Here is a 20,675-nt window from a genome sequence, read left to right as displayed (position 1 = left end):
GGATTATTTTTTTTTTACCGTCACATCGGAGACAACTTAATCTCAGGATTATTTTTTTACCTCCACATTGGGGACGACCCTAATCTCAGGATTATTTTTTTACCGTCACATTAGAGACAACCCTAATCCCAAGATTATTTTTTTACCGTCACATTAGAGACAACCCTAATCTCAGAACTATTTTTTTACCACCACATTGGAGGCAACCCTAATCTCAAGATTATTTTTTTACCGTCACATTGGAGACAACCCTAATTGCAGGATTATTTTTTTACCGTCACATCAACATCCTCAACTCAACCAAAGAGCAAATCGATAACCGATTTGTTCTAGAAGAAAACTATAGCATATCGAGCGAAAATCGATAACCCTAGCCGTTCAAAAAGTAATTTTTTATATTATTAGAATGAAAACAAAAACTTTATGTTATAATAAGAGAGAGAGAGAAATGCAACTTTTCTTAGATCTCACAATACGTTATATGTTATTAATATTTAAATGCACTTTTTGTATAGTTTTTGAAAAGATTAATTAAATAAACATATTTTAAATATAAATAAATAAATAAATAAAGTTTTCTTTTTTATTTATTTGTTTGTTTATTTAGTACTCTTACGCGTTTCATCTATAGTGAGTTGTAAGCAAAGTTATATTCAGACCAATTGCCAACTATTTTATATTATTGGCCATATAATTATATTCCATTTTTTTATTAATTAAAAAAATAACTCTACAATTTATTTATTAATTTAATATTGTTTCTTTTTTTATTTTTTATTTTATGAAAGATTTTATAATCATCCCTTTAGGATTTGGATGTTCTTTTTGTTCCAATTTAGGTGAGCTTTGAGCTCTATCGAAGTGACTTATCCACGATATGTTCTTTTTGTATCAAAGCAGACTGTACAAGAATGTCTTGTCTTTTAAAACCATTATAGAGGGGCATCTAGTCCTGAGAAATTTGATGTGTAATTCCCTATACACACGACCCACACGTGCGAATGTGAATCTACTGGGCGAGCTCGCACACCCTCTAGGCCTGCATAGTCGGGCTAGTTGTCAGCCGTTAGGAGGTACAACAAACCCTCGAATATCATGCAAGCATGATTATCATCATAGTGTACGCGTTCGTACTTATCATCATAAAGGAGAAAGTAACCCGATGTAAATGAACATACAATATGCATTTTAAATCATTCATGTGACACAACCCCACACATCCTTCACATATTACAACTAGGTAACATGCATGCATAAGTTCTCATACATTCATCATTTATAACATCATTTAGGGGTTGTGTATCTGGCAACTTCTCATCATAATCATAATGCAACATGACATTTCATACATGCACATCATCGTAACATGAGATATTGTCATAATATGTTATATCATCATCATACTTCTCATGTTATTATATCATAATGCATCATCAACCCAACGTATCATAACATCATAGTACATCATACCGTAATAACATCATAGTACATCTTATCGTCATAACATCATAGTATCATATCAAATCACATCATCATAACACATCACGTCATCATAACATCATATAAAGAAACATGACACATGCAAGGGTCATTGGACACATGTCATCATACATAAGACAATTCCTCTGACCGAGGTGATAGTAAGGTCACTTACTTGGTTGACCTTAGCCGACATTCTCTTCCCAACTTAGTTTGCTTTCGTCCTTCGAGTTCTTTTTCACATATACTGAGGCTTCACCTATTTGAATATTGACTCAATAGTTTTAGTAATTCAATTTTCTAACATAATTTAACTTGAATCGAGAAAAATGGGAGTTATACTCATCTTAAACCCTTTTGTAAAGGTCAAATTCAACTTTGGGAGGGTAAAAAATATGGAAGTTGGTATGAAAACTGTTTAAACCGAGCCAAATAGCCGATTTCCAGTCGCTAGAGCCATCATGCCTTGAAGCCGAGTCGAAGGAGTCGATAGAGGTCGCATGTCACGAACATATAGGAGCTAGAGTGCATGTATTACTCGCATCTCTGTCGGGTAAAATATGACAATTGGAATAAAAGATCTACATAAAAAGGTTTGAAGAAAATTAAATCAACAACATATGTTGTACACTTTATTTCTTGGGATTGTAGTTCAATTGGCTAGAGTGCTGCCCTGTCAAGGCAAAAGTTGCAGGTTGAAGTCCCGTTAGTCCCGATGGATACAAATCCAATAAAAAAAATCATTCATATTTTGTCTTTTCTTTCTATATGTCACCTTTCTTTTTCTTACAGGTGAGTTCATGACGAGTAGTCGTGCGTGGGGAACGTTCGAGAATTATTCGTGGTTCATCGGATGTCTTAAAATGAGAGGTAGGGTTCGTGGTTCATATTTTGTCTTTTCTTTCTATATGTCACCTTTCTTTTTCTTGCAGGTGAGTTCATAACGAGTAGTCGTGCGTGGGGAACGTTCAAGAATTATTCATGGTTCACATGTGTATATACATATCTATCCTCGTGCACTCACTATATATATATCGCTCACATGTGTATATACATATCTTTACTTACATCGTAAATAAATATATTTTTTAAAGGTAGAATACTGTAATAGTCCAATCCTACTACTAGTATATATTGTCTACTTTGACTCATTAAGTATGGCTATCAGTCTCACGGTTTTAAAAAACAAATCTATTAGGAAGAGGTTTCCACACCTGTTTCGTTCCACTCTCCAATCGATGTGGAATCTCACAATTAACCCCTTGGGGGCCAGCATCCTCGCTGGCACACTGCCTAGTGTCAGGCTTTGATTCCATTTGTAATGGCACAAGCTCACCAGTAGCAGATATTGTTTGCTTTGACCTGTTATTGGATTGTGAGATTTTACATCATTTGGAAAATGAAACGAAACAGGTGTGAAAACCTCTCCTAACAACCGCGTTTTAAAATCGTGAGGCTGACGATGATACGTAACGGATCAAAGTAGACAATATCTTCTAGCGTTGAAATTGGACCATTAAAAATACTAAGGTGTACGGTTAAAATTTGAGTTTTTAAATTATATTATACTCTTTGCTTATGAAATATTATTAAATTTATTTTGATGTTAGTATACCGCAATTATTACCTAAAAAGATCGTTAAAAGAAAATTTCTCAACTTTATAATGTTTTAATACCGGCTCATGCTTTTTTAATGATCTTTTTTACGGTTATGTCGGCGATGATAGGTGGATATGGTAATTGGTCTGTTCCAACTATGATAGGTGCACCTAACCTGAAATTTCCACGAAGCTCGGCCTTAATAGAAGTGGGTAGCAGCACTGGGTGGACGATCTATCCACCCTTAAGTGGTATTACCAGCTCTTCTGGAGGAGCAGTTGATTCAGCAATTACCAGCGTGGGAATATCAAAAATACCCAGAAGCAATCTCATTATCGTGCGAAGTCAAATGTACAAGCACATACAAACATAGACATCGTAAAGTCATAGTTAAGAGAGGTAACTAAATCATTTGAAATTGTAGTTTAAACAATAAGAAAACACATAAAGTACTTTAGTTTACTTTACCCCAAACATTTACATCAAAACAACCACTTTAAATGTTGCCTTTTTTTTTCTCGTGCTCGACCATATTTCGATTCATCAAGTCTCGTTTGGGAACCGTTTATAAGAGTGAAGATTCCTTGCTGTCCCCGAACCACATCTTATTGGGAGAGGTATCGTTCTGATACCATTTATAATGTATCATGCCCAATATTCGAACATAGTAGTTGATGGCCCCGACACCTAATGACCCCGACATTCTCCTACGACATAATTACATTACTTGTTTCTTACTTTTAAGAGTGAAGGCTATCCCTACAGACCATCACGAGTGTTTCCAGCATGTTTTGTCTTCCCTCCAATGCATTCTAGAAAAAATGTCAAGAGGTCATTCAACATAAAATTGCTCCAAGCAAAACATGTTTAACTGTAGTATTCCTATGATTGATCTGCGGGAAAAAAAAGAGGCACCTTGTTGGTATACACGGTGACTTTCAATTCTTTCAAGCCTTTTTTTAGTCTTACCATCCTCATAATCACTCTCATACAATGTGGTCTCTATTCATTCATATACATTTCTATTACTCCTTACTCGATAGTTATATGCTCAAGCCGTTGTTGTTGCCTTTTTGTTTGCATCACATATAACACCAATATCAATCTCTCAAATCTTGTTTTCAAAACTCTTTTTCAAAATCTCTCCGCCCCTGTTTTCCAAAACTTTCTTCTTGAACTGTTGCCAAAGGCTCGAGCATACGTTGCTCGGCAATAGGCGACGCAAGAACGAATTGGCTTAACTCACTTGTTTCTGGAAAGTAAGTGTTGCACAATCACAAGTCCGCTGCCATCAAAAGTGCGATTGTAGTCACATAATTTAATTAGGTATATTAGTAATATATGATATGAAATTATAAAATTGCAATTTTGTGAGTAAAATCTATCACTCTAATTATAACGACTCGACTTTTTATGGTTGAGTTGGGTTGAATTTATTATTTAATAAAAGTTGTTTGGATCGAAAAATTTAGGGCAGGAACAACTAAGTTAAGTCTAAAAATGTCTCAATTCAATTAAACTCAGCCCACAAACACTTTTACAAAACATGTTAGAAAATCGATGTTGATTTAACTGGATAATCTCGACTATTGAAGTAAATAATATGATTATGTTACGGGAGGATGTTATGGTCATCCGTTGTCGAATAGAAATTTCAAATCCTAAACCTGAAACGTTACATATTATACATATTAAACACGTGTGAACGGAATGTAATTAATGGTTTGTATTTGGCCCATAAAAAACAATTTAAGAACAATCATATGAACCAAATTGATTGCATAACTCATTATTATTGATAGGATAAATAAGGAATGATTAAAGCAATCTCATAAAATGATAGCAATTTGATGCGATCTACCGACTTTCCATTCTTAAAAGTAAATTTTTGAACTTAGAACACTCATGAGATTAACACATTGGAATTTGCCAAATTTTTTAATCCAATTTTCATAATTTAGTTACATAATTTCGGTATGAAAGTTTTAAAATATCGACCTAATCGTTGTTAGGAATAACGACTCTCTACAATGATATGATATTGTCCACTTTGAGCATATGCTCTCACGGCTTTGCTTTAGGCTTCCCGAAAAGGTCTCATACCAATGGAGATAGTATTATTTATTTATAAACTCGTGATCATTTCTTATTAGTCAATGTGGGACTCCGTCCCAACAAGCTTCAACAATCCTCTCCTCGAACAAAGTACACTATAAAACCTCCTGAGGCCTCAAGATGCGTTTGCATGATGGGAAAAACGATCCTATAAGTTGAGAGAAACCAACAAAAAGTTAGGGTAGAGTATCGAAGCTGACTATAGTGAAGATTTGTACTCGAACGCTTGACAAACAGACTCACGTCGAGAAGAAAGAACCCCACGTATCCGAGAACGAGCAGAAATAAGCATTTAAAATATAAATATAAAACATTGTCATAGACTTACATGTTCAATAAAAGATCTTTAAAACAAATCAATCGAAAATTAAAATAGATAAGTAAAAATAAAAGAGAAATATCCTAATATTAACCTATGTCTACGAAATTAAAACAACTATCATATACATGCGTCATGATCTTTAAAGCTGTTATGCCCGTGTAAGCGAGTCTTGCCTTTGGAACATAAAAGTAGCATGTGGTTTGAGTATTTTAAGAAATACTCAGTAAGTAACCCCACTATAGATGCAAACAAATACAATCATGAATGAGAACTATCATTTAAATATGTACTCTCTTAGTTGACTATCTTAAGCGGGTCATGGGATGTGTATTTACTATTCTACACATAGCCGATTCGTGCGAATATGGACCCACTAGTCGGTTCGCACACCTTCTGGGCCCCTTTCCTGATCGGACTAGCATACTCTGGTGCTCTTGTCGGACACTCGGTAGAAATAATGACCGTCGTAGTATGATGATAAACATAATAATCATCTTTCTTTTCCTAATGTACGTGTTCGTACAATGGAAAAAATTTCCGATGCATGAGGTCCCAATATTTTTCATTTATTAAACCATATCATTTTACAACATAGCCTTTAAGACATGTATCGGGGTTAAATATCGTATCTTTCGTATCATACATCATATTATGTCATATCATGCACATAACATGTCCTTCAACCTATCATATTATATCATGCATGTATCATATCATAAAACATGTTACATCATAACATTTTACACACATATCAAACATATGACACGTGTAGAACCACACGGACACGTGTCATCATACAAACATAAACTTCTAACCATGTCGATAGTAAGATCACTTACGTAATTAGTTTAAGCTGGTGTCACCAATTTATCCTTAATCAAAGTTCGATTTTGTCATTTGAACTCAAAATCAACCTATATCAGCTCACGGCATCAATTTCAACTTCAAATTTGCAAAACTATTTAGCTAAATTTTAAAATGGTTCATGTGTTAGATTTCACCCGGACATTAGACATTTATTGATTTCTTAAAAATAAAATTCTTGTCGTTTAATTTCTAATTCGAATTTAATTAATTGCAACAAAATTAAGTAAAAGGAAATAGTAAAATATGACTACTGACCTCTTGATCGGTTGATGAGTTGTGAGAGATCGGTAGAGACCCATAACTTCATATTTAAAAATAAAGAAAAAACATTTTTTAAAATATTAAAATAAAGTCATCATTAATTAGTGAATATTAACGAAAGTCAACTTTAAATAGTGAATATATTAAAAGAAAGTAATTAGGCATAATTACAATTAGATCAAATAACAATCAATTCAATTTGTGGGCTCTTTGTTGGCTACACTATTCACACTATGGAGCACTAATACTTATGAATAATTATGTCAAAACATCCAATTTATTTAAAAAAAAAATAAATAAAATAAATATTTAGTATCTCTTTTAATTTTTAAAAACTTCAAATATATGGCGGATCGCTTAGCCCCGTTCATCTTTGGCACAAGAACGCTCGATTATTGAGCTATTACGCACTCTTTCAAGGGTGGCTGCTTCTAGGCAAACCTCCTAGTTGTCTCTGCATCCCTACTTCCATGATCATTCTAACATTCATCATTATCGGTGCAAGGTCTTTACCTTTACCTGAAAAATAAAAGTAGCACTGGCTTGAGTATATTAAGAAATATCCGGCAAGTAAACCCATTATTGGGGTTAGGAAATGCAAACACAAACAAACATGATGGGTCCTATCCTTTAAAATCGTAGCATGACCTTGAGCTTTTCCAGTTCTGGGCAAGGTTGGATGTGTGGTACTTCCCCACACACGGCCCACGCATGTGTGCATGGACCCAATAGGCGGGCTCGTATACGTACCCCTGAGACTGGCTTGGTTCGGTACAACACTCTAACGCGTCACTCGACGCCACATGGAGGGAAAAGCCCACATAATATTATGAATAACATAAATATCAAAGGTTCGCATCCATACTAACGTAACGTAACGGGGAAGTATTCTGATTCACCTGACATACATATATGCATGAAGTCCCATGGTTTAAAATCATAGCATAACATCAAAATCATTTCCTTCTTCCTTTCATCCATGACATAATACATATGTGTCGTGTATACATGGTAATCATCATGAATTTCATTTTATATCATCACATAATCCATCATATATATATATGATAAAACGTAACACGATATACATAGTATTCTGTTTTATTCATATCATGGAATAATGGATATCACATACATACATAACATGACATCATACTTCATTACATAGCACACATAAACATAGCATAACATTATGGTGTACGTAGGGACCACGAGGCATGCATCAACATACATCACACAATTCTTCATACTCTAATTGTAAGGTTACTTATTTTGTTGGCCTCATCCGAAGCTATTACGACCATTGTATGCTAGCTTAATGCTGCTCTCTGAAATTTAATTCTATCTAAGGAGTCTCACAGTCATAAATTAGAATTCTACCACGAGAATTGGTTCACCTAATTTTGCATAAAATAATTTAAACTTAACTCTAAATAATTTAAACTAGCTAAAAAGCAGTCGTACTAATCTTAAACGCTTTCAAAGATTTGAAACTATTAGAAAAGATCCCAACACATCATACCCAAGCTGGATCAACCGAAATGTCGGCCTAGAGTCATTTGAAAGTGTACTATTCACTGGCTTCGAACCGTTCAAATGGGATGAAAGGAAGCAATGGACCTCCCTCTAATAGAATGGATGTGGCACTTTCTTCTTCTTTCTTTTTTTTTTTTTTTTGGTTGTTGTTATTACATTAGAATTGTGGTACATGTTGTAACAAGCTTGAAAGACGAGGTGGTTGACTTTGTTTTTGACTTTGTTTTTAGTGATAAGTAGAGTATTGAATCCTTACTAAATATGTTATAGAATGTAACAATAAACTATCATGACTCGAATGACTTCAAGTGTCAACTAAGATGTGAGGGAGGGGCAAATTAGGAAAATCGGTCAAAGTCAACCCTGAGGGACAAATTAATCATTTTTGACCCACCAATCATAATTAAGGGTTTGAATGTACCAACTCATCCTACTGCCCGAATCTTAACATGGTTCTCTTGTGCATGTTATGCTAGGAAGATCATCCTATCTAGGTGCATGGTATACATAATCTAAACATTCATGCAAGTTTATTAGAGAGATAATCGTATCAATCATCTAACATTGAAAAACATAAACTAAAACAGTCATGTAAACAAACAAGCTCATCAGAGAGATAACGTTCATCAATCTCCTAGAGCACATATCATAATAGCTCATCCTCCTTTCTAACACAGAAGAAAGCATTTAAAACAACATTATCACAAATCTCATCATAGGGGCATTTTGGTAATTTCTTACATTTTACATAGCTTACTTGTCCATATTGCCCAACTCGTATTCTAGTTATGCATATTCTCTTTCTAGTTTTGCGAAAAATATAAATTTAGCATGCATCTTAGAAATCTTATCCTAGGGGCATAACGGTAATTTTGTCATAACATATATATAATACATTCTTATCCAAAAATGCCCTTCTGATGTCCTAAACATGCATTTACTGACCACTTAAGGTATGGAATGCTTGCATGCTAGCACATCTTAGCTATTCCTACCTATATTATTTTAAAATTTTCGAATGGCTATTTATATGGATGGCACGTACCTCCCCGAGATACCTTTTTTGCATGTTAGGAACTCCAAAATTTCTAAAATTTCTTTGGAATGTCTTGATTCATGTCTTAGTAGAGTTAGTATTGCAATCGAAGCGAAAATAGTCGGTTGGAGGTCAAAAAGGGCAAAAACATCACCTCACTCGCTGCACACACGCTCTCACACGCTAGGAAGAAGTCCCACGCGGCGAGTACAAACGTGCCTAGGGGAGGAGTATGCGTGCCTGTTATGTGCCTTGAACGTCTTGAGTTCGAATGAAGCCTGCGTTTCCTTTTTCTTGGAGTTTTAATTTGCTGACACTTGGCGCAAGCAAAATGGTTAATCAATTTGGGTCGGGTCGGGATGGATGCAAATAGTTCGACACGTGGGTTGCTGGATCGGGTCGGTTTGTTTTGTGGATCCGAATACGCCAATCAGATGCCGACACACGTTCCACACCTAGCCAGCCACACTTCCTTCCCCAATAGCCAACTCGTGCCTCCGCTTGATTTTAATATATTTTCATGCAAAACTCGAATAAACTTGGTTCCTTCACCAAAGTTGTAGAGGAGCTACTCTACTTACTCCTGGCCTGCCCGATATACCCTGAGTGAGAGTTTTCCATTTGTCTTTATAAAGATATTTTTTTTGTAATTTTTAATCAATTAAGTCCAAAGTTGGCCTAAAAAAAAAAAAAAAAAAAAAAAAACTTACCATTCTTGACTTACTTGACTTACACCAAAACTCCACTTCCATTTCCGTTTCCATTTAACCCTCTTATTAGGGTTCAACCAGACCTCTTATTAGGGAATGAGGTTAAAATGACAATTTTACCCCTTCATCGTGTTTCTCTTCTTCCTTGGCTCTTCTTATCATCCCCGCTTTTGTTTCATTTTCCTCTAGCTTTTTTGTTGAGCTCTCATCTTAAAATTCTTTTTATCGAGACTCGAGTTATAGTTTGGTTATGCTCAACTCGTCTGAGTTTACAGTAGGGTTTTAGCAATAGGGTCTTGTCATTCATCAAAATCTCTAGGTTCTCTTAATTAGCCCCTAAAATCATATTAAATTTTATCATACCAAAAACGAATTCGAAAACTGTAATAAAAAAATAAATAAATAAATAAATAAAAAAGTCAAGCCAGCCAGAATAACTCAAATTTGTTCGGTTGGATCAAACAAACTGATTCAATTGAATTGGACCGACCCGAGTGAACCGGTTGAAATGGTTCACATGAACTTTTCTTCATCCTTCATCAAATTGTACACAACACATTGCCCCTTCCTTTTGTCATTGTCAAATTTTTACCATTCATTAACACGAAACCAACGAGACAAGAGTCAAAAAAAATCATTGACTATACAAAGCTAATCGAAAATACCGCATGTAATAAAAGATCATATTATTTGATTTCGTATTAAGAAAAAAACTACTTTAAACATTAGATTGTGTTCGTACTAAATTATGAAAAAAATAGTTCTTAAGCAAAATTATTTTTTGTGATTGTTGAATGAAAGTCCCACGTTTGCTAATTTAGGGAATGATCATGGTTTATAATCAAAGAATACTATCTCCATTGGCACTGAGGCCTTTTGGGGAAGCCCAAAGCAAAGTCATGAAAGTTTATCCTTTATCATATTATTGTAGAGAGTCGTGTTCATATATCATGTATCAGAGTCATGCCCTAAACTTAGCTATGTCAATAAAATCCACAGATGTCAAACAAATGACTACAAATCTCTTCACTCACCAACCTTAATCTCTTCCCGTCGTCTCTCAACCCCAACCCCCTCGCCCATTTTCCTCCATTCTCTCGACTTTTTCTTCTTCTTTCTAGTCTAAATAATCTTCATCTCCCTCCCATCCTTCAACCAATTTGGATCTTTCTCTCCCTACCATCCTTTCACTCATTTGGAGAAGAAAGAAAGGAGAAGAAGCAAGTTTGGAATTAGCCTTCGGAATCGAATCAAGACCTACACCATCTTCGGCTGTCTAGCCCACATCAGTGACACCCACGGGCTAGACTACTACTGACCTCTTCAAATGAGGTCTCTCTTCCCATTATCTGCATAAGCTTTTTCTTCTCAGAAAATCTTTTCTTTCCGTTTCTATTTTTTTTTTTCTTTGCAAGAATGACTTATGGTTGTGTGAGGAGTTAGTTGAGTATTTAACTGAGGTGTGGTGAGAGTTTGGATTAGTTGTTATTGTTGTTACATTATATACATCTAGAAGAATCTTTCGTGTCGAAAGTGTTTTAATCTCGGAATAACTTGGGTTCTTGTCTATCTAGAGAGATTTGTAGTCTAGAACGTACATCGAGTGAGTCCAGTGTTTTGTGAAACACGGATATGTGGCATATGTTACGCATTGCGAAGAGGGACAGTGGTAACGTTGACCTATATGTCACTTGGTATTCATGAAAACCTTGATTTCTTATTAAATGTCTTAAGGGGTAGTTTCGTACTTTTACTCCAGGTTCACATTCCAAAATTGTTCTAATCTTCTTAAGATCTTTCATACTTACCCTTAGTATCGTATATGAGCCTCATATCGTAGTATCGAAAATATCTTAGAATTCTCATAGGCGTATTTTGGTCATTTACTATCCCAAATCTTAGTTTAATTCCTCATCATATTCTAATAACCTTGTAACTTTGTATTATCCTTCGATATAAGGCTCCTCATCAATTTTCATAATTAAGGGGCATTTTAGTCATTTTACACCTACCATTGGTTTAGCCGGTTATCATAACCTAATGATCACCAAATTTTATACATAACATTATCATGTCATATTGAATCCTCTCCTAAATTTCATGTGTAACATAATTCATTTAGTAGGTTTGTGGCTCGACGTTTCATTGAAATCAATATTTATGTAGTCACTAAGATTGAAAAATTTTAAATATTTAACTCAACCTTAATTTCAATTTTCTCACTTTCTTGGATCGCTTTTTTTACCAACTAGATCAATATTTAATCAATTTCTTGCTTACATTGCCCTCTTAGGATTTTTTTTTTTTTTTCGAATCCTTACATCATATACCCCTAAAATTAGGGGTACTTTTCTCTTATCCTATTTTCTCGTTTGCATGCGACTTTTTTTTTTGTATGTTGATTTCGTCTTAGTGCTTTGCCGAAGGCAATACCTCTCCTGCGTAAGACTTTCATCCCATGGGCTAATATTTTCATAGGCTTCTCCGTGTAACACAAGTCTTTGTTAATTTGACGGGGTTCATAGTCTATTTACATGAATGAGGTCTGTTAGGTAGTACTAGCCTATATGCCACCAGACTTTCCTTTAATTTGTCTCGAAATTTTCATTTAAGCTAGGGTCCTTATATTCTGTTTCATATGATCGATGTCTAGACGTATCGATTTGACCATTAATGTTGAGCCCTTACTCAATAAGCCTTGTAATTACGTCTCAAGTTCCTTTAATCCTATTGATGTCATGCTATATGGGGTTTGGGGATGAAGTATTCTTGGTAGGTCTTACTGAAATACGTTCGAGAACTCATTTACTACTAGTACGTTGTCTAAGGTCTTTTCGTTTCTTCTTACATTTACAACACGTGTTAATATAGCCCACCAGCCTTGTTGGACTAATGTCTTTGCTTTCATCATCGAGACAACCTTTGGGGTAGTCCCGGTACTTGTGCCTTTAAACTGGAAGCTAGGTCCCGCCGATGGTGAGAATACCACTTCCTTTTTTTGTGACAGTCTATACTAGCACGGTTTTTGTCTAGTCAATTCATACCTAGTATTACGTCAGCATCGGTCTTCTTTACTACTATTAGGTCTAAGCTTAGAGTTCGGTCGGCTATTATTGATTGGTCATTATTTACTTTATACTTAGTGACTAGGGTTCTAATTTGAACCCTGTCTCTAACCTCGAGGTGGGCCCTCTTCAGCTTCACCTTGTCCTCTTCCTCTAATAGGGGTCGTCCCCTTCCTCGTCTTACTCTTTCGCATGGTCTGGGCGGCATGGTTCTAAAAACCAAGATAAGGTTACTTAAGTCTAAGGCTCATCTCTACGCATATATACTATAAAATATATATACTAAAGTCAAATCATGTGCCAAAAATAAATCACTCAGTATGCTACACATCACATCATACTCCTTAATAAATACTTGAAATATCGCAACAATTTTAATAATATCAACAAAAAAAAAAAATGCAAGTTCAAAAACATCTCTTTTCTTATCTTATGCAAGGCATACCTGACAGTGACGGAGCATCGACGTTGGGACCATGGAACGTGTCAAGACTACATTGTACGCTAGTCTACATAATCTAAAACCTAGAGCTCCGAAAACGAACTGTAATGACCCTAAATTTTTACATACTCAAAGTCGCTACTAATATCTCATATTCACGTCTAATGTGGAAATATAACTCTTAAAAAAACATCATCTATAATATAAATGTCGAAAACATTTAAAACATCATCTTCTTTGAAAAATACAGTCATGGTCTTATGTGTTTAAATACGAAATACTGAAATTTAGAGAAAATAGAAACAAATACAAAATAAAATAATTTAAAACGATCAAATGCAAAACAACCTATTCTAACGTAAGACTATGAATTTAAATGGGTCTACCCTATGCATGTGTCACAGTCTCTGTTTGCGATGTCGTCGTCCTCCGTACATGTGCGCTTTGCCTTTACCTGAAAAATGATGTGGTACACGGCTTGAGTATTTCGAAGAATACTCAGTAAGTGGCCCCAATATAGGGAGCCATGCAAATGCAACCACATGCAATCATGCTCTTGGGACTATCTCTATTCTGTAGGGGTACGTGGTCTGGGTTGGGTTGGGTTGAAGAATTTTTTTGACCCAACCCAAAAGTTTAGATGGGTTGGATTGGTAACAGAACCCAACCCTTTATTTTCGGGTTGGTAAAAAAAAAAAAAAAATTAATTGTATGACCTAAAATGATAAAACAATTACTACCTATAAGTTCTAGATCAAAAGTATCAAACTCTCTATTGTATTCATATTATCACCTATAAATAGGTAAAGAATATGTAATGAATCAATTCCAAAGTTACCACATCTAATTAAATTATCTACCTTCACAATATATAATCATTCAACAAAATGCCTAAAAATTCACCAATAAATATGTAAAGAATATTTAATGAATTAATTCCAAAGTTACAACATTCAACAAAATGCCTAAAAATTTAAAACTATCCAACCGTCTGTTGCATTCTTAATTCCTGCAAAAGAAAAATAGCATCTTGAAAGTTAGTGCGTTTTAAGATTGTTTTGAGAAAGCATATTGTAACTTCAAATATTTTACTTAAATTGAAAAATAATTATTCTTGCATGACATTGGTGGAGCTTAAGGGTCTTAAATCATCTTAAAAATAAGATATAAATTGTGATATAATAATATAGAATACATCTTAACAAATAGACAATAAATAGATTTGGAGTTGCATGTCTCAATCTTAGAACAAATCTCCAAATCTTCACGTTGTTGAGAAATATTTAATGATATTGATTTTCTATCGATCCAATTTTGTATACATATCCGAGCTTCTACTATTTTAGGTGTCAAAGAACTCCTAAAACAATCAAGAATCCTCCCACCCGTACTAAATGTTGATTCAGAAGATACAGTCGACACTAGAACGGCCAAAACATCTTGGACAATTTTCGATAAAACTCTGTATTTAAACTCATTTGATTTCCACCATGCCAAAACATCAAAATTATCATCAAGTTCTTCACTAGGGTCAGATAAATATCGATCCAAATCATTCTTTAACTGAGTGAATTTTGCTCTTCTCTTCTTGATTTGTATCTTTGTAATACTAATATTGAACCACTCAAATTCATTTCATCAATTGTGTCCATCTCCATACTCATGGACTTAGAAGTGAGTCTTGATTCAGATTAACGATGATCTTGAGCATTATCATAAAACTTGTAGTAAGCATACAAACAAATTAAATAATTCTTTATGTTATCCACCATCACTTTAGCCATAGCATCTTCATAAATATTCGAAAAGAAAAATGATATGTAATCCAATTTGTAATGAGGATCGAGTACCACTACTATGAATATCAACTTATTAATTCTTTCCACTAAGCCCCAATATTTGTCATACTTAACTTTCATATTTCAACTCATGTTAATTAAAACAGAGTTCACATTTGTACTCCACTGAATTAAAAGTTATTGAATACCCCAAAGTTCATGAAAATAAGAATTAGAAGTCACATATAAAGAACCTCTTATCTTCCTAGTGACATCATAGAAAACCTTCAAAAACTTTACAAACACTGCAACGTTTTTCCAATCATCAATGGTTGGTGGCCCTATTCTTTTGTTTCCATGATCCCCTCTTTGAAGTAATCAACATAATCTAATTCTTCTTCCTCTAATACTTTGAAAGCTTTTTCAAATTTCAAGGCATGATCAAGCATCAAATAAGTGAAATTCCATCAAGTCACCACATCTAAACAAATAAGTGCTTTACATTTAATTTTTTCTTGTTCAACACGATTTTTAAATTTTGTCAATCTCTTGGGGGGATGATCTAACATACCACACGACATTGCGAACACTAGAAATGGAGTCATGCATTTCTTTAAGCTCTTCATTCACAATCAAATTAATTATGTGAGCACAACACCTCATGTGTAATATTTCTCCATCTAAGACAAGTGAATTCCAACTTCTAAGCCTTCTCATAATATATGAAATAGCTATATCGTTGGAACGTGCATTATCAACTATGATAGAGAAAACCTTATCGATTCTCCATTCCAATAAACAACTCTCAATAATTTTGCCAATTGTCTCTCCCTTGTGGTTAGCAACTTGACAAAAGTTGAGAATTCTTTTATGCAAATTCTATTCTGAATCAATAAAATGTGCGGTTATTACTATGTAATTAATATTTTGCAACGAAGTCCATGTGTTAATGGTAAGACAAACCCTCTTGAAATGACTGACTAAAAAAATTTTCAACTTCTTTTTTTTTCTTCTAGATAGAGCTTAAATATATCTCTCGCAATGGTTACTCTTGATGGAGGGTCAAACTTAGGACGTGCAATACTACTAAACAATTTGAAACCCTCATTCTCTACAAACTTAAATGACAACACATCCATAATTATCATCTTGGCACATGCTCTTCTACATCTTGTTTGACTAAATAATGAATTAACAATATTACTACCACCCTTTCCATCTATTGAACGTTGAAAACTTAGAGTGGTTTGTCATTTGTCCTCCACCTCGTATGTGTACTTTCTATACTGGTTTTTTGAGTGCTTCCATGACGTGCTAGTTCCACAAAAATTAGTATCACAAGCATACTCCTTAGAACAATAGTAACAATAGTTGCACTTGCACCTTGTTGGAGTTTTTGTAGGAGTTCATTTGCTTTTTTCATCGTGTTTGTTTGTTATTTTGTTTAGTAAGGCTTTACAAAAGCCCTATTTATATTCAATATAATTAGTTCCCTTTATTTGGTATCAGAGCCAGTAAGGACCTGAAAGAAGAAATACACAAATTGAGTGTTTGAGAGGAAAAACACTGAACAAATGGCAAGTGATTCAAGAAGCTTTGCTACACAATGTGTTCCTAAATTCGATGGAGACTACGAGCATTGGAGTTTGGTCATGGAAAATCTCTTGCATTCCAAGGAATATTGGAGTGGTATTTAATCTAGTTTCGAGGAACCAAAAGGAAACGAAGCACTAAGCGCAGCCTAGCAAAACGCAATCGATGAAGCAATGCTCAAAGATCTCAAAGCAAAGAATTATCTCTTTCAATCCATTGATAACAATATTCTAGAAACTATCATTCAAAAGGATACTGCCAAGCAATTGTGAGATTCAATGAAACTCAAGTATCAAGGAAATGCTAGACTGAAGCGAGCCCAGCTACAACGACTTCGCAGAACATTCGAAACTTTAGAGATGAAAGTAGGAGAAGGTGTTTCTAAGTATTTTACAAGAGTTATGTCTACTGCTAATGACACGAGGAATTGTGGAGAAGATATGTCGGATGTCAAAATTGTTGAGAAAATACTTTGAAGTCTAACCGATAAATTCAACTTCGTAGTATGCTCAATTGAAGAATCTGAGGACATTGACCAATTAACAGTCGATGAATTACAGACATCTTTGCTAGTACATGAACAAAAGATGATTGATAAGAGGAGTGAAGAGTAGGTCTTACAGGTGGAGAATGTACCAAGGTATGGACAAGGAAGAGGCAGAGAGACATTTCAGAGAGGAAGAGGTTACTCTAGAGGACGAGGAAGAGGTAGATCTTTTGTGAACGAGTCGGCCATCAACTGTTTTCGATGCGGAAAGCAAGGACATTACCAATTTGTGTTGTACATTGTCATAAGTCCTATTCTTTAGGACCTATTCTCAAGGTCTTGCTAATATTCTTAGGCTTGTTAGTTTAGCTTATATTTTTAGGTTTAGCATGTGCCATTCTTTTTGTTGTTGAAATTATCAAGTTTTGGGTGTCACATTGTATGTCTTGAGTAACTTTGGTGTTGTAAGTACATTTGTTCCACTTTCGGCGCACAACAAGTGGTATCAGAGCCTTATTGTGGTATTTGGGGGTATTGTGAAAGTTTGGGCCTCATCGACCATTAGACGTGCTCACAATCGTGCTTATTCTCTTGAAAATCAATTTTCAAGAATTGTGTTTTTAGTTATATCCAGATTAATTATTGCAAATAGAAGAATCATCACGACGTGGATCGAGAGTATGAAGTTCCAATCTCGAAGTAGAGAAATTTGATGGAACCAATAATTTTGGTGTTTGGCGAGGCGAAGTTAGCGATTTGCTGGTCATGCAAGACCTCGATATTTCTCTCCAAGAGGAAATGCCTGAAGACATGACGAAGCAGAATGGACGAAATTAAATCGGCAAGCCTGTGGAATTATTCGATCCTGTCTTGGCAAGGATCAGAAATATCCATTTATGAAGGTTACCATGGCAAAAGAATTATGTGACAAGCTTGAGGCGAAATATATGAAGAGTGTGGAAAATAAACTCTATTTGAAGAAGAAACTCTTCCATTTTGACTATAAGGAAGGTATCTCAAGGTATCTCACTGATTTGCTCAATCTTGATGTTAAGATTGATGACGAGGACAAGGCGTTGTTGTTATTAAATTCTTTGCCGGAATCCTACGAGTTTTTAGTAACAACCCTACTACATGGAATCACTAATATTGATTTTGAAGATGTTTCAAATGCCTTAATAAACAATGAGATGCAAAAGAAGGAAAAGGAGACATATCAAGGCTCTAGCTCAAATGTTCTCACTGCTCATGGAAGGACTTCTACTTGGAAAAGGAACGAATGTGGAGAGTCCCGATTAAAGTCGAGAGGTAGATTTGATAATTGGAGAAAACTTGATAAAAATGAGTGTGCATATTGTCGACAGAAAGGCCATTGGAAGAAAGATTGTTCGAACTTAAAAGAGAAGGGGTCGAAGTCCAATGTGGTTAGAGATGACGACACTGATACAGATGATGCCATGACAATCTCCCTATCAGCCAGCCAAACCAGTGAATGGATTCTTGATTCTGGGTGCTTCTATCACATGTGTCCCAACAAAGAGATGTTTTTGGACTTCAAAAAGTTCAATGGTGGAGTTGTCTATATGGGCAATGATAGTACTTGCAAGATGATGGGAATCGGCTCAGTACAAATCAAGATGTTTGATGGGGTTATACGACAACTCAAAGATGTGAGGTATGTCTCTGACTTGAAGAAAAATTTGATTTCACTTGGCGTTTTGGATGCGAGTGGTTATCGCATCATTTTGGAAGGAGGGAATTTGAAAGTAGCTCGTGGAGCTTTGGTGGAAATTACAGGAACTAGAAGAGGTAGCATATACTACCTCAACGGAACCACAATAATTGGGCATGCTGCTGTGGCAAGTTCGAAAGAACAAGACATATCGAAATTATGGCACATGTGACTTAGGCATGCTGGTGAGAAGGTGCTTCAAACATTGGTGAACCAAAGAGTCCTTAAGTGTGCCACAACTGGTAAAATTGATTTCTGTGAACATTGTATATTTGGTAAACAAAAAAATGTGAAGTTTGGTACAACTATACACCAAACAAATGGCATTTTGGATTATGTTCACACTAATGTATGGGGTCCCACGAAGAATGTCTCATTGGTAGGAAAGAGGTGGTTTGTCACCTTTATTGATGACTGCTCGAAGAGAGTTTGGATGTATCTCATGAGGCACAAAAACGAGGTTCTCCAAATCTTCCTAGAGTGGAAGAAAATGGTAGAGAATCAGATGGACAGGAAAATCAAAAAGTTGAGATCAGACAACGGGGGAGAATATACTTATGATTCATTCCTTAAAGTATGCCGAGATGAAGGGATCGTTCGAAACTTCACTGTTCCTGGTAAGCCACAACAAAATGGAGTTGCTGAGAGAATGAACCAGACATTAATAGAGAAGGTTCGATGCATATTGTCTCAAGCAGAATTGAGTAAGGCATTTTGGGCTGAGACTCTCAGTTATGCAGTTCACTTGGTGAATCGTTTACCTGTTTCTAGAAATGGTGGGAGAACTCCGCTTGAGGTATGGTCAAGTAGTCTTGTTCGTGATTATGATAAATTGCATGTGTTTGGGTGTCCTGCTTATTATCATTTGACAGACTCAAAGCTGGATCCTAGAGCAAAAAAAACCAAATTTATGGGCTTTAGCAAAGGTGTGAAGGGCTATAGGTTATGGTGTCCAGAAACAAGTAAGATTGTTAATAGTCGAGATGTGACATTCGAGGAGTCTGGAATGTTTTTGCAGAAAATTGAAAATAATGACGAAGCATTGAAGCAAGTGGAGAAGGTGGTGTTCTCTCCTGATATGTTTGCTCCTACTGAAGAACCTTTGATCAGATAGATAATAACTTTGATGTCTTAGAACAGAAAGAGCAAAGCCTTGAGGAGCAAAGCCTTGTAAATGAAAGAGTGGAGGAACCTGAGTCTATCGCTAAGAATAGATCACGAAGGGTAATTCGAAAACCTGCAAGGTTTGATGATACGATAGCATATGCTTTCTCTTTGATTGATGGAGTTCCTAACAGTTACAAAGATGCTATTCAGAGCCCGGATAGCTTACACTGACAAGAGGTTGTGAATCAAGAGATAGCATCATTGGAGATAAATCAAACTTGGGATTTGGTACAACTTCCAAAAGGTAAAAAGGAAATTGGTTGTAAATGAGTTTTTGCAAAAAAGGAAGACTCTTCTGGTATACGTTATAAGGCTCGACTTGTGGTTAAAGGCTACGCACAAAAAGAAGGTATTGATTACAATGAATTTTTCTCACCTGTGGTAAAACATTCTTCCGTTCGAATTTTGTTGGCTTTGGTTGCTCAATTTAATCTTGAGCTTGCACAACTCGATGTAAAAACTGTTTTTTTTTTTTTTTTTTCATT

The sequence above is a fragment of the Cucurbita moschata genome, unplaced genomic scaffold (genome assembly GCF_002738365.1).
Source record: "Cucurbita moschata cultivar Rifu unplaced genomic scaffold, Cmos_1.0 Cmo_Scf00005, whole genome shotgun sequence".
In the NCBI taxonomy this organism is placed as follows: Eukaryota; Viridiplantae; Streptophyta; class Magnoliopsida; order Cucurbitales; family Cucurbitaceae; genus Cucurbita; species Cucurbita moschata.
Note: the sequence above shows the minus strand (reverse complement) of the source record.